This window comes from Oryctolagus cuniculus, chromosome 2, assembly GCF_051225735.1.
Source record: "Oryctolagus cuniculus isolate XC-2025 breed Fujian yellow rabbit chromosome 2, ASM5122573v1, whole genome shotgun sequence".
Taxonomy (NCBI): domain Eukaryota; kingdom Metazoa; phylum Chordata; class Mammalia; order Lagomorpha; family Leporidae; genus Oryctolagus; species Oryctolagus cuniculus.
The window spans coordinates 137,428,122-137,443,470 of NC_142868.1; positions in this window are offsets into that span (position 1 = coordinate 137,428,122).

Below are 15,349 nucleotides of genomic sequence, written 5' to 3' on the forward strand. Positions count from 1 at the left end.
GAGAAAGAGATCATCCATCTGCTGGTTCACTCCCCAAATGGCAGCAACAGCCAGGGCTGGGCCAGGCTGCAACCAGGAGCTACATCCAGGTCTCCCATGTGGGTTCAGGGACCCAAGCACTTGGGCCATCCTCCTCTGCTTTCCCAGGATCATTAGCAGGGAGCTGGATTGGCACTGGAGCAGCCAAGACTTGAACTGGCACCCATATGGGATGTTGGAATCATAGGCAGCAGCTTAACCCGTTAGACAACAATACAAACCCCTCTGCCACTTTGTCTGGTTTGTTCCCTAATTAGTTATGGGTGTCTTGGCTCATTTAGAAAACTTTTCCCCTTTTTCCCCAGTGAATTTGAAAGGTCATAATATGTCGCTCCCCCTCTTCGTGGAGAAACGACACAAGACCCTGCGCTGTTCTTTTGTCTGCTCGGCCCTCCCCGGGTTTGCTGCTGGTCCTTCCCGGGTTGGCTGCTGGTCCTTCCCGGGTTGGCTACCGTCCCTTCCACCTCCGTGGAAGGGCGGTTCCCCCTGCCACTTTCCCCACTTCCGCAGGGGAGCGGCACACCCCCCACCGCCGGCCGGCTCTCTCGGGGGCTGCACAGGTGTTCCCCTTAGATGTTCCTCTTAGATGTTCCTCGTGCATGCCGTCTCTCTCCTCCTTTATAGTCCTCCTCCGCCAATCCTAACTCGGCTGCCCACACGCCGAGTACGCTGCTCTCCTCCAATCAGGATCAGGTCCTGCTGCCTATTGGTTGAACTGGAGGCAGCTGTGCAGAAGCCATCTCTCCCTTCTCAGCGCCATATTGTGGGAGAGCAGATGCATAGAATAAGTCTTAATTCCAGTAACTCAGTCCAGTCCGGGTTGCTCCCCACAGTCATACAAGAGTTCATAAAGCTATTTTCAAATTTGAAGCAAATATGACTAGGTATCATACACTTACAAAGAACGATCAGACTCATTTTCAAGTGGAGATTTGAAAATCCCAAATAAAAACTGAACTTCTAATTTGAAATATAAGAAAGACTATCATCATCATTAGGGTTTACCACAGTAGTACCAGAATGAAAGTCATCTAAAAACACACGAAGCCACGATCCCGGGCAGCGGCTATGATTAAGTTCCGGCTCTGCCACTCTGGACGACGGGCAGGCTACTTAACTTCCCTGGCCCCACTTCCTCAGGGTAAAATGAGGGAGTTGATCATACCTAACTGGGGACACTTTGTGAGGCTGAAAAAAGTTAATGCATAAAAGCTCTTAGCCCAGAGACTAGCACAAAGAAAATGCTCAGTAAGTAGCTATTGCAGTAACTATATCAGCAAAACAAACAATTTGCATTATATATGTTTGTGTTATTTGTTACAGCCACAGTGGTCCCAGGGAACCCCATTACATATACACAAAGCGAGACCGCACTCAGCACAGGTCACTGCCATAAGCTCCCACTACCCTGGCAAGTGCCTGTGGCGGGAACCCAGCAGGGATGCGGGCAGCCGAGCGGTGACTGCAGAGCCGGGCTGGCCAGGTGACTGGGAAACACAGCTGCAGGCCCCGCAACACAGCAGTCATTGCACAAGGCACAGGCTCACACCCTCGTAGTCACAAAGCAGGTACAGTGTGTCTTCCAGGGCCCCCCTACCCCCAAACCACAGGGCAGTGAGAGGTGACAGAGACCAAGACGAGGCTCCAACAGCAATGGGCTAGCTTCATTCTGGAGGGGCTCTGACAGGTGCTCCTCCCTGCATCCCTTCCAGCAGGTCCCTGGGCACCCACCTTAGAGGGAACAGCCAGGGGGCCCCCAGGAGCACGGACTAGCCCTCAGGGAGCATCTGGGGTCACATGGACAGGACTGCACACCGGCTGGCTTGGCCTGTCTTCGCATCCTAGCCAGGCCACTGAGAGTGAACTTAGTATAGAAGCTTCCTCTTCACCCAGAGCCCCTACGGAGCCTGGGCGCACATGTGGCTTACACCTAGGAAGGGTTTAATACCGATTTAATCTTCCTGAAAGGAATCACACCCAGCATGTGGCCAGATTGATCGTTTTAGTTCCACTCCAAGATCTGCAATGACTGAGCCTTGCTCCTCTTTCTAGAGTTCTCTGTGCCGGGTCTCATCCTTTCCCATCACCCACCTCCAGCGGGCCCCAGGCATGGAATGCCAGCATCCTATCACCATAGCATGACAGGTGGCATTTCAGCTCAACATACGTGGAGCAAACAGAGCAGTAGCCAAAACTCAAGGGGGAGCTTCATGCCGACAGAACCAGAATATTCGAGTAATGGAAACAGCCCTGGTACTGGACTTGGAGACATTCAAAAGTAAGTGCAAGGGAAGGGCATGGCACACGGCAGTTAGGCCACCACTTGGGACACCCACACCCCTTATCAGAATGCCTGAGTTTCAGTCCTGGCTCTGCTACTGATTCCAGCTTCCTACTAACGCACACCCTGGGAGGCAGCAACCATGACTCAAGCACCTGGATTCTGCCACCCACATGGGGAAACCTGGCTCCTGGCTTTGGCCTGGCCAGCTCCAGGTGTTGTGGACAGTGTTGGGGAAAGAACTTGTGGAAGGCAGATCAAGATCTCTCTCTCCTCCTCCTCCTTCCCATCTGCCTCTCCAAAAGATTTCTATAAAGTAGGTTTCAGAGAGCTTTAAATGAGGTTGGGGAATACAATCTCATGCAAAGAGATTTAGGGAAAAAAGACTGAGGAAAATATTTGAACTGCTTTTCTGCATTTGATAATTTGTGCTTATCAACTTCATTATGAGATTTGTCACCCACATGTCCATCAAAAGCCCAACCTTCTGCCTCTGTCCCCCTGCATCTTCACCGCTCTGTGCATCTTACCACAGGTGCCTCCTAGAGTCTGCTTCCAGATGTGCATCCCATGACCTGCACATGCTCAGCAAAGGGACACCACACACACACACACACACACACACACACAGGGTTTTTTGTTTGTTTGTTTGTTTGTTTTTTGACAGGCAGAGTGGACAGTGAGAGAGACAGAGAGAAAGGTCTTCCTTTGCCGTTGGTTCACCCTCCAATGGCCGCTGTGGCCGACACACTGCGATGATCCGAAGGCAGGAGCCAGGTGCTTCTCCTGGTTTCCCATGGGGTGCAGGGCCCAAGTACTTGGGCCATCCTCCACTGCACTCCCGGGCCACAGCAGAGAGCTGGCCTGGAAGAGGGGCAACCGGGACAGAATCCAGCGGCGCCCCGACCGGGACTAGAACCCGGTGTGCCGGCGCTGCAAGGCGGAGGATTAGCCTAGTGAGCCGCGGCACCAGCACACACAGGTATTTTTAATCAGATTTCAGGCTTGTCTTGAAAAATCAGAAGACTTGTCATCCTGCTCCAGAAAACCCACTTGGCAACAATTCGCACACAGCCATTCCCTTTAGATGGGCACCCTGTCCAGCCACTGTATCCTTACGTTCCCCAGTACGGGCTTCTGTCTCCCTAATCTGGAGGCGGAGCTCTAGGTAGGTTATACTTGAATAGAGAATTAATTTTCTTTTTCCAAAAAAACACAAACCAAGAAGTTTGCATGCATCAAGCAAGTCTGTAGAGGGCATTTTTCCCCATGAAATAATGAAGATTCCCACACGGTTAAAAAGCAAAGACCAGACCTGCTTCCTTTATCTCATCTGCCTGACTTCTGACCTCATTGACAGCCAAGATGCTTTTCTTGCTTCAAGATTCTTGTTTTAGAAATGCTGGGCAATTCTCCGACACGAGAGGGAACAGAAGAGGGGCTGCCTAACCTGTGTTCCAGCTCCTGATCCCCCACTGCTCCATCAGGCCAGCTCACAGATTTGATACCCAGGGACACATCCTGCGATCTGTAGGCTTGACTGTGGGGAAGTCAGAGAACTGAACAATGTCTACTGTAACTCCAAGATCACGAGCCAGGAATCAGTCCTCCCACTCACACCGGACCGCGAGTAACCACAGGCCCCACTCAAAGTGACCAAAACAGTAAGCTGGTCATCTCACATGCTGGGACCTGGGGGCAGGCAGGCTCCAGAGTTGCTTACTTCTCAGGTTGTAATGATACATGAAAGGACCCAAGTCGTTCGGACTTTCCGCTCTGCCACCTTGGGTCGCCAGCGGTAACTCGCCGCACGGATGCAAGGCTGCTCAGTCATGGAGTCACACTCAGGCATGTCGCACCTGGGAAGAGGGGCTCTTCCGCGCATCTGTCTTCATGAGGGAAGGAATCTCCACTGGGAGACTTTCCCCCGCCACCTCCACGGGCCCTGTCACCGCAAGGGGCACAGCTTGGATTTGCCCGAATCCGTCCACCCACTGAGACTGGAATGGAAGGCGCTTCCCTGAACCCAAGAGGAGGTGAGCACGCGGCACCACTGCGCTGGTAAAGACCTGGGAGTGACTGCCGGGCGGACGGCCCACAGCCCCCGCATCTTAGGCCCACTTCAAGACCCACCTCTGTCCATCAGCCCCTGGAACTCCTTCCTGGAGAGCCCCCCTTCCCCTCCTTTGAACCAAGGGGGCTGATGGCCTGGAGGCATTCTTTGTAATAACACAGTCTTGGGCCTCTCCTGAATGCCTCTGAAACCATGATAAAGTCAGTTCTTATAGAATGGTAAATGAATAGATGAATGACCGGATAGCTACAAGATAAAATGCACTGGAGGAAGCCAGCGGGCCAAGGCATTCATTCAAGAGAAAGGACTTAGACTAAGGCAGCGATAAAGAAGATTTTAAAAGGATTCTATTTAAAGGTGCTCTGAGACCTTGCCACGCTGGAATGTGGGGGTGGGAAGCTGGGTGGGGCTGACGCTACTTTGGTTTTCTGGCTCATGATCTGTCACTCCACTCGGCAGTACCTTCCTCATACTTCACGGCTCACTAATGCTTTGGGTGTGAGAAGATACTTTCTGGGAAACAGGGAAGAAGCTGTAGCTGAGACTAGGGAGACAGGCAGTACAGCGTACGTACAGGAGGGCTGGTGTGTGGGCTCTGGCCTCCCACGGAAACACCCAGCAAGGCAACACTGACCAGGCCGCACGGAGAGAGCGAGCTCTCAGCGGCTGCGCAGGGCAGGCAGCACAGCTCCCTCAGGGAACCCACAGAACACTGGGTCTCACGCTGTAGACGAAGAGGGAGGAACGGTTCCAAACACTACAGCAGCAGGTGAACTGGCAAGAGCCCTACACTTTTAGTTTAATGAAATTGGTTTGACCTGACCACCCGGTCTATTTTACATTTTTCTAGGGGTGAGCACTTGGCCTAGTGACCAAGCTGCTGGTTGGAAGGCCTACATCCGATATCAGAGTGACCAGGTTTGAGTCCAGGGTTTGTGGGGAATCCCACGGGAGTCCCAAAAGAGTTACAGGGCACCCCTAACCCAAAAAGAAAGAAAAGGCAAAACCAAAATGGAGTTGCTTAAGCTAAGGCCACTAAGCACCAGGCACTGCCCAGACCATCTGTCAGAACAGACACAGGTGGTGAGGCTTGGTAAGGACTAGGGAACCTTACTCCTAAGAAGCCGCCAACCAGCTGGCTACTGCATTACTTCACCCACTCTACTGCACCACGATTGGCCATGCCCAGAAGACCCTCAACTTACCACTGGTCACACCCAAACACCAACATCTGGTTGGTGACACCAAAAAGATGAGCTTGTGATTGGTGACACACCATGGCACATTCACCAGCCACCTACCCCAGAGTGGGGATAAAAAGGCAAGTCTTGGGCAGGCACTGTGGTGTAGCAGGTAAAGCCACCGCCTGCAGTGCTGGCATCCCATATGGGTGCCGGTTCAAGTCCCAGCTGCCGCACTTCCGAGCCAACTCTCTGCTATGGCCTGGGAAAGCAGAAGATGGCCCAAGTCCTTGGGCCCCTGCACCCGCGTGGGAGACCCGGAAGAAGCTCCTGGCTTTGGATCAGTGCAGCTCCGGCCGTTGCAGCCAATTGGGGAGTGAACCAACAGATCAACAGATGGAAGACCTTTCTCTTTCTCTCTGCCTCTCCTTGTCTCTGTGTAATCCTGACTTTCAAATAAATAGATAATTTTTTTAAAAAAAGAGAAAAGAAAAGAACAAAAGGCCAGCCTCATAACTGCTTTCATCCCCTTGGGGACCATGGCTCAGTGCGAGTGAAGCTCTGCCCAAGTCTTCGCTGACTGAAGCTCTGCTCACCACCCTGCTGGAGCCAACCTCATCTGGACATCCCAGCTGCTGCCAGACCTGACATCGGAGCCGGACCAGAGCTCTCATCAGGTGACCTCTCCAACCCTTCACCTCACTGTCTGTCTTGGAACTTCAAGCCTACTGCCCAGAGTGCCAGCCATCCCACGACTCCTGCCTGTAAGGTGACTGTTCCGAGATCCGTCTCTGAGTGGTAATGGAGACTTCAGACTCTGAACTTTGGACTCTGACTTTTCGTGACCGTGATACGAATCTTGAACGCAGCATTCATATTGCATCCTTAGCATGAGTACTTAGATTGATTATGCTTTTACGTTCTTATGCTTTCTATGTGTTATACTTATTACTATTGCCAGATATTTCTGGAAGTTGTCTTACTCCTAGATGCATGTTATGACCTGTGGACTAATGACATATTGAGTAGTATTGACCTTTAGATATGTGCATTGAATATACATGTGTTGAGTGGTATTGAATATTGAATAATAAATTATATTGAAAAGACTATCACGATTCTGTGTGATTCTTCCCTGTGCTCCGACACGTCGCATTAGCCTTGTCAAGCTGCATGACAAGTGGTGCTCACAACAGGGTTCCACTCCCAATCTCAGTTTCCTGCTAATGCACCACTCTGAGAGGTAGCAGGTGATGGCTCTAGTGGTTGGGTTCCTATCACCCATGAGGGAGATCTGGGTTGAGTTTCTGGCTCCCAGTTTCAGCCAGACCCAGACTCAGACCCAGACCCAGCCTCAGTTACTGCAGGCATTCAGGAGTGACACAGAAGGAAGCTCTGTCTCTCTCTGCCCCTCTGTTTGTTTGAAAAAAGAACAAGACGGTCCCTAGCCAAAAACAGGAACACAGAAGTATTTGGAAGATCACGCTCCATGATTTGAAGTAGAGGATGTTCTGCACCAAAACTATCTCCAGTTGAGTTGAAAGGCTTCTAAAAATGGAAAGGTAGATCAGAACTAGCACCTGTAATCAGAAAGTTAAACGACCTTACAATGAACACAGCCCATCTACGGGAACTCCAGTCGGTTCAGGTTCCCAGCAGAAAGCAGCACACACCCACCTCCCTCCTCCAAAGACTCACTGCACTGCTCGGATGTGTCCCCAAGAAAGTGTTTTAGATGGAGACTTAATCCCCAAAGCAAGAGTGGTAGGAGCTGGGGCCTAATGAGAGAGGATAGACCACAAGCGGTCCCCCCGACTGGCTGACTGCCATTGTCATGGGAGTGGTGTCACTATCGAAGGACAAGCTGGGTCCCCCTCTCTGGCCCCCATCTCTCCGTCCTCTGTCTCTTCTGCCACAGGCGCAGTAGCACTCCTCTCCAGAGGATGCAGCGTTCAAGGCACAACCTTGGAAGAGGAGACCAGGACCTCACCAGACACCAACCCAGCCGGCAGCTTGGCCCTGCGCTTCCCAGCCTCCTGAGCTGTGAGTTAACACGTCTGCTCCTAAGTTACCCGTCCCTGGTTTTCTATTACAGCGTCACAAATACTCCGAGACGCTCTCCACTCAGGAATGTAAGGAGTCTATTCTTGCCCCTTCCTCTTAGGTCTCTTCTCTGACCCAAGTGCGCCTCATCATTTAGCTTTGTTATACACATAACTTGAATTGTTTTTACCCATTTCTTGTGATTTGTTTCCTGCTTCTTTTCTGTGGCATCTCCAAATTGCTCCAGTAAGATATCAGGGGCCCAGAACATGTCCGACACTAAGAACATTGCCACGTATTTTTCTGTCCTTCTGTCTTCGTTTTCTCTAGCAAGCAAAGAACCAAGCAAACACATCACAGAAGAAATATAACTAGCTAATAACATACGCCCAACTTCACTGATAATTAAAGACATGCAATTAAAGTAACATGGCATTTTTCAGCCATCAGATAAGCAAAGATAAGAACATTATTAACTTCCAGTGCTAATAAGGTTTTTCCAACTCTATTGGTAGGAATATAATTTAGAACAAACTTCTGGGGGAAGGGATAGTTCTCTGGCTCTATACAACTATAAGACACATACATGCTACCAGCCATCAGCTCCAGTTTTGTGACTTTATCCTCCAAAAAGATTAGCACAGTGTGTGAAGATGTGTGTATAAGAGTTACAGTACTGCTTTTAACAGAGAGAAAAATGGGAAAAAGCTAAACATCCAACAGTAGAAACTAGTTCAATAAGGGCATGGGGCCAGCCTGGTGGTGCAGCCAGTTAAGCTACTGCCCACAACACCAGCATCCTGTATATCAGTCTGGTCCTATTCCTGGCTGCTCTGCTTCCAATCCAGCTCCCTGCTAATACACCTGGGAGGCAGTTTGTCACTCTTTCAAATGAGTCTTTTTAATAGTTGTACAAACATAAAATGGAATTCTATGCAGCCATTAAAAAGAACGATGGACATCCCTAATCTACAGTATAACATAGGGTGGCAGGGTAGGAATGATATCTACGATATTTTTAAATAACAAATTTTAAAATTATTAGTAAATCCTGGGTCTACTTCTAATAATCTGTTGTGTATATATGCAAGGATATCGAGATATTCATGGGTTTGTGTGCACATAGAAAAAACCCTAAAAGAACTATGATGCTTAAAGTGAGGTCCCTTTACCTCTAACATCAGCATTACCTGGGAATTTATTAGAAATGCAGTTCTCAGAGCAGAGCCCCCGACCTGTAGAATCTGAATCCCACAGGGTGGGCCCAGTGGTCTAGCCTAACAAGCCCTCCAGGCAGTTCTGATGGCCACTAAAATGGAGAATCACTGTTCTAGAGTGATCCATCGGAGGTAGAGAGAGAACACGTAGCTGAAGGGACATTTCTAGTTGTTTATTCCCTTGTATAGGATTGAAAGGTAATTACGTTGTTGAGGAATGCTTCCCAAAGTCACGCACACACCTGCTTAGGGTGTGGCAACATAGTTCAAGCGACTTCTTAGAGAAATCAACTTCTGTGCTCTGCCTGAAGAAAATCCAGCAAGGAAAAATTCAGATTTGTGGAGCCAGCGACATTGGGGCTCCGATCCTTCTCTTACTGAAAGATGCCTGATGTAGTGGAGGAGCAAAGGGAACATTTGTGTCAAGAACTGCCGTGCAAGCTCAGAAAAGGGAACTCACTCTCTGCTGCCCGTCTCAGGATGACAACAGGCACCTAGTGTCCTCGGAGCAGCAGGTGACACACAGGAAAGCAGGCTAGGAACAGCCATGTTGCTAGTTCCGAGGTTTCTTAAAACATCAAAGTGCCCTCCACAACCTGACCAACACACTCCATGCTTTGGAAGTATCATTATTGCCCGGAATCAGCCCACAGACATCCTTCCAGGGCAAACGGCTGAGCCAGAGAGCCAGAGACCGTGCCTGCGAAGATCACACTTGATCCTGAAGCATATAAAACCTTGATGCAGCCAATCAGGGCAGATGGCTTCTTTGCAACCATTCCCAGGCCCTCGCGCCCGTGTGGCTAAAGCCTGCTGTGTGCAGAGCGCCTCTTTTATGGTCTGTGAAAGGCCTGCTCCTCACAACCTCACCTCTCTTCCCCAGACAACAAAGCAGGCTTTTCTATTTGCACAGAGTGCTTGTTGCCTTCTCATCCCTGAGAAAAGGCGGCACGGAAGAAGAATAATGTGCTATTTCTTTCTGCTCCAATAAAAGGGAGTTATGAAACAGAAGCCTGGGGCCAAAGCAACCTCCCCATCATGTGTGTAACAAAGAAATTGTTTCTCTAAGTACAGTCCCCGGGCAGGTGGCGGTAAGCAAGCCCCAGCGGCTCGGATGGCGCGCGCAGTGGGGAAGCCCCTCCTCTGTCTAAAGGACCCCAGGCTGTGGACTCGGCCAGGTGCCAGCGTAGCAGGCAGGACCCTGGCCCTCGGTGCAGAGGCCCTGCGGATAGGGGTGCTCCTCTGCAGCTCCCAGCACTACCCCACCAGTCTCCCTCTGGCTTTACCGCAGCTGTTGGGAAAACACAGGAGGATTCTCAGTGCCCCCACCCACAGTGCTAATTGGCTAGGTTTGAGAAGCAGCCCGGGAAGCCTTTTTTTTAACTCTTTGCTGAATTTGGCTGTGCATCAGGATCACTCAATCTGGTTTGGGAGACATCTAGAAGGTTTCTCCTTCTTACAGAGTTCCAGGCTCCTGGCTTCAGCCTGGATCAGCCCCAGCCATTGCAGCCATTTGGGGAGTGAACCAGCAGACGAAAACTCGCTCTCTCTCTCTCTAGCTCTGCCTTTCAAATAAATAAATACCTAAATCTTGGGGGGAAAGGGGAGAACGTTTCTCTTTGAAGACCTGACTCTCCCAGGTAGACTGGTCTCTCCACCCACCCTGGCCATTCCCCAGTGTGCGGCCCAGGCCCTGTAAGGGAGCCCACACAGCCATGAAACCAATCACAGCAGTGCCCCCTTATCTGCGAGGCAAACGTTCCAATACCTGTAAGGCCGCCACAAAACACACAGAACACTGGAGTTAGAGGGAAGGCTTTTTGTCAGGTGGGGGAAGGCCCACGGGCCATGGGGAGAGGGTGAGCGTGTGTATGGGAAGCACATCCTGTTAAACTTTTGCCAGGGGGTTAGAGGAGTAGGAGCAGCAAATTCCATTAGGGTGGGGGTGGAGCTGACACCTGTGGTTGGGCCATCTGGTCACCTGGCTTCCAGCAATGGCGGCAGGGGCTAGAGCCGAGGATGGTGTGCAGGGCGTAGATCGTGCCAAAGATAAGACTGGGCCATTGTACTAACACTGTCCCCCATGGGTCCCTGAAACCGAGGCTCGCCCCCAAACCCTCTATACCCTGTTTTCTCCTAGGCATGCATACCTGTGGCCAAGTTTAACTTTTAAGTTAGGCGCAGTAAGAGATGAAGAGTAGGGAACAATAAAACGGAACGTTGTAACAATACTGTAATGAAACAGGTGAGGTAGTCTGAAACTACTGTACTGTACTCACCCTTCTCGCGATGACCCGAGATGGTGCAGTGCCTACCTGGGGAGGTGGGGCAACACACGGAGAAAGGTGCAGGCGTGGTGATGGAGTGTTTGAGGCGTCAGGAAGAGGACGGGGAGCCCCAGTGGGCCCTGAATAACAAACCACCAAAGAGGAAGCCGTAGATGGGGTAGGGGCTGCTGCACGCCCCGTTACACATCTCTCTCACCCCCGAGACGTTAGCAGGAGTCTCAGCAGAGGGAGGGAGGGAAGGAAGGAAGGAAAAAGAAAAAAAAGAAGAAGAAGAAGAAGAAGAAGAAGAAAAGAGAAGAGAAAAAAGAAACGAAACGAAACGAAAGAAAAGAAAAGAAAAGAAAAGAAAAGAAAAGAAAAGAAAAGAAAAGAAAAGAAAAGAAAAGAAAAGAAAAGAAAAGAAAAGAAAAGAAAAGAAAAGAAAAGAAAAGAAAAATTCGGCAGAGGCTGCGATTGCTCCTCCCAGACCTTGGTTCAGCGCTCCCTTTCCCTGTTGGTGAGCCTCGAGCTGGCTCTCGGCCCCCACCATGACCAGCGTCCTCACATCCCACCCACCCAGCCCTCTGAAGGCGACGCAGGGCGGGAGGGGTGAGGCCCTAGGCATGGTGCACCTGCATGGACGGAGGAGCTCCGTGAGGGGCCGAGTCTCCACCCTCCCCCGCCCCCAGAGGTCCCAAAGGAAATCAGGCTGAGAGGAAACCAGGTGGGTGGGGGCAGGGTGCTAAGTGTGGAAGAGTTGGTAAGTTACCACCGCTCCTGAAAGTTGACCCAAATTGTTAAAATAATTTTATTAACCTATTTAAAAATTCTTTGGGCTCTCACTGAAAGATTCTACTACTACTTTGAACAAGAAAAAGGTGCTTGGATGAACTCCATTACTTTTTTGAGAATCTTGTTTGTTTTGATGCATTTCCAAAAGCTGTTCTAGATTGAGCTTTTTTAAACTTTTTTATTTATTTATTTGAAAAAGTAACAGAGAGTCAGAAGCAAGAGAGAGATCTCCCATCGGCGGGTTCACTGCCCAGTTGCCAGCAACAGCCAGGGCCAGAGCCAGGAGCCAGGAACTCCGTCCAGTGTGTGGCAGGAATCCGAGTCCTTGGGGTTCATCTGCTGCCTCCCAGGCACATTGGCAGGAAGGGGACGGAAAACACAGGTGGGCTGCATTGCAGGCGCCCCATGGGACGTGGACTCCATAAGCCGCAGCTTAACCTGCTGAGCTCCACACAGTGCCCGACCCCAGCCCTTCAGCACTTGCCTTGATCAGCTGTCACTGCCGGGAAGAGACACCTTCCAGAGAGTGGAGAAGGGAATCCTGACCCTTGGCTTGCAAACTGCTAGCCTCTAATTATGCCAAGGTTTTTGTTGAAATGCAGCTGGTGAACTTACTTATCACTGATGCCAGCTGTTCCAACAAAGATAACAAATGGGTTTTCAATTCCCTGACATGCCTCTAAAACTTTAAAATAGGTCATGTTCCTACATTCTCTAAGAGGGCCCACTGACTTGTTTGCCATAAAATGACAGACAACAACCACTCATCTTCAGAGTTCTCTCTCCACAGCACAAGTTCCTGTCCCCAAAGCAGCTACTGTCATGTTCATTGCTAGAGTTTCATCACAAATTTTGAAGGACCAAAATAAATGTGTGTATTGTCTAAAAATGGAGCAAATCAGGGCATTGTGGTATAGCAAGTTAAGCCTCTGCCTGTATGACAACACCAGTTCAAGACCTGGCTGCACCAGTTCAAGACCTGGCTGTTCCACTTCTGATCTAGCTTCCTGCTAATGCACCTGAGAAAACAGTGGAAGATGGCCCAAGTCCTTGGGCCCCTGTATCTACATGGGAGAACCCAGAAGAAGCTCTGGGTCCCTGGCTTTGGCATGGCCCAGCCCTGGCCATTGTGGCTGTTAGGTAAGAAGTCAGAAATGAGCTTATGTATGTGTGACAAAGGCCTAAGGCATTGACATCCAGGTCCAACATCCCCATCTCAAAGTCATCCTGATAACCTTCCAGGTGCAGCCCAGTATCTGCCCCGATCCTGACCTTCCAGGGGGTCCTGCCCCTTCTACCCGATAACCATCCTTCCTCTAACCAGGGCAATGTCAGCCAGGCTTCCCCTGTCTGATAACTTCAGGGGGAAAACTCAGAAAGGGGGAGGGGGAGGGAAGGCAAGACCCATCCCCTTAACCCCCGCCCCCACCTAAATGTAAACCAGGCACTCTCTCTCAGGTCCTGTCTGGAGAGGTGCCCTTCCGTTCTTTCGGATGTCTCTACCCTAATAAACCTTGCTATTTTGCTTTCCACTTACTCTCTGTCTCATACCTGAATTCTTTCTTGTGCAAAGACAAGAACCCTTGCTTCTCTGGTAACATGGCCATTTGCGGAGTGAACCAGGGATAGAAGATTTCTCTCTCTGTGTCTTCCTTCTCTATAACTCTGCCTTTCAAATAAATAAAAGAATCTTTTAAAATAAATAAAAATTAAATTATTCTTAAAAGAAAGCGAAGTTCCTTGTTGTGGTTGCTGTTAAAACTTTATTTATTTACTTGAAAGGCAGAGTTACAGAGAGATAGCCTTTAACCTTTTTATAACAGAAAATTACTTGTTTTTAAGTGTAAGTATCCTGCCACCAGATGATCAGCAAAAATGTGTAGGATGAAAGATGTTTGTCTCATTCAGAATATTTTTAAAATTCCTCTATATTTTTCTAACCTTGTGTTTATTTTTAAAAGGACCAAACTGGTGGGATTTTATAGCCCTAGGATACTTCTGGCTTCAACAGTATTGATGAAAGCCTGCTTTAAAAAAAAAAAAAAAAAAAGATTTGTTTACCTATTTGAAAGGCAGAGAGTTACTGAGAGGTCTTCCATCCACTGGTTTACTCCCCAGATGGCTGCAACGGGCAGAGCTGTGCCAATCCAAAGCCAGGAGCCAGGAGCCCCTTCCAGGTCAGGAACCCAAGGACTCAGGTCATCTTCCACTGCTTTCCCAGGCTACAGCAGAGAGCTGGATCAAAAGTGGGGCAGCGAGGACTCGAACCAGTGCCCATGTGGGATGCCAGCACTGCAGGCCTCAGCCTTTACCACAGCACCGGCCCCGAAAGCCTGATTGTTAATACTCAGTGGATGTGTCCCATCTGAGGTGGTTCACTGTCCCCTCACCTCTGTATCCCTCTGTGTCATTCACAGCAACCACTCTGTCTGCGGTTGCTACACTACACGATTTTTCCTGAAATCATTGTTCCTGAACAAACCACTCACAGTGGGAAATGTGTTTTCTCTGTATGGTCTTCCTTTAGTAGCCCCAAATCTACTGCTTTTGGAGTTTCTTGTCTGAAGTTTCCAATTGCAGTTCTGTATTTTCTACATCATCTTCCCACTCTATCAACATTTGCATTACGTCCTTTGAAGTTCTTTGTTAGGCATTCATCTATTAAGAATTGTTCTATCCTCAAAACCCATTAACTCCTTTATCATCATGTAGTGTTCCTCTTTATAACTGCTAATGCTTCCGGTTCTGAAGGATAATTTGTCAAACATTGACAGAGTCATTCTGTCCTTCATTAAGTTACTATTTGCATTGGGGCCAGAGTTGTAACAGTCAGTTAAGCTGCTGCCTACAACCTGGTATCCCATAGAAGCCCGAGTCCCAGTCCCGGCTGCTCCACTCGCAATCCAGCTCCCTGCTAAGTCTCCTGGAAAAGCAATAGAAGATGGCCCAAGTGCTCAGACCCCTGTCACCCACTTGGGAAACCCAGGTGGAGTTCTAGGCTCCTGGTTTCTGCCGGGCCCAACCCTGGCCATTGCAGCCATTTGGGGGATGAACCAGCAGGTGGTTCATAAGACATGGAAGACATGGAAGCAACCTAAATGTCCATCAACGGATGACTGGATAAAGAAACTATGGGATATGTACTCTATAGAACACTATACAGCAGTAAAAAAACAATGAAATCCGGGCATTTACAACAAAATGGAGGAAGCTGGAAAACATGCTGAGTGAAATAAGCCAGTCCAAAAGGGACAAATATCATATGTTCTCCCTGATCGATGGCAACTAAACGAGCATCTAAAATGATACCCATTGAAGTGAAATGGACGCTATGAGAGACAATGACATGATCAGCCCTTGTCTAGAGTTGAGGAACAACTTACTATGTTATTCCTTTTAGTATTTTTGTTGTTGTTGTTGTTGTTGCTCTGTTTGTTCTACATAAGACCACTGGT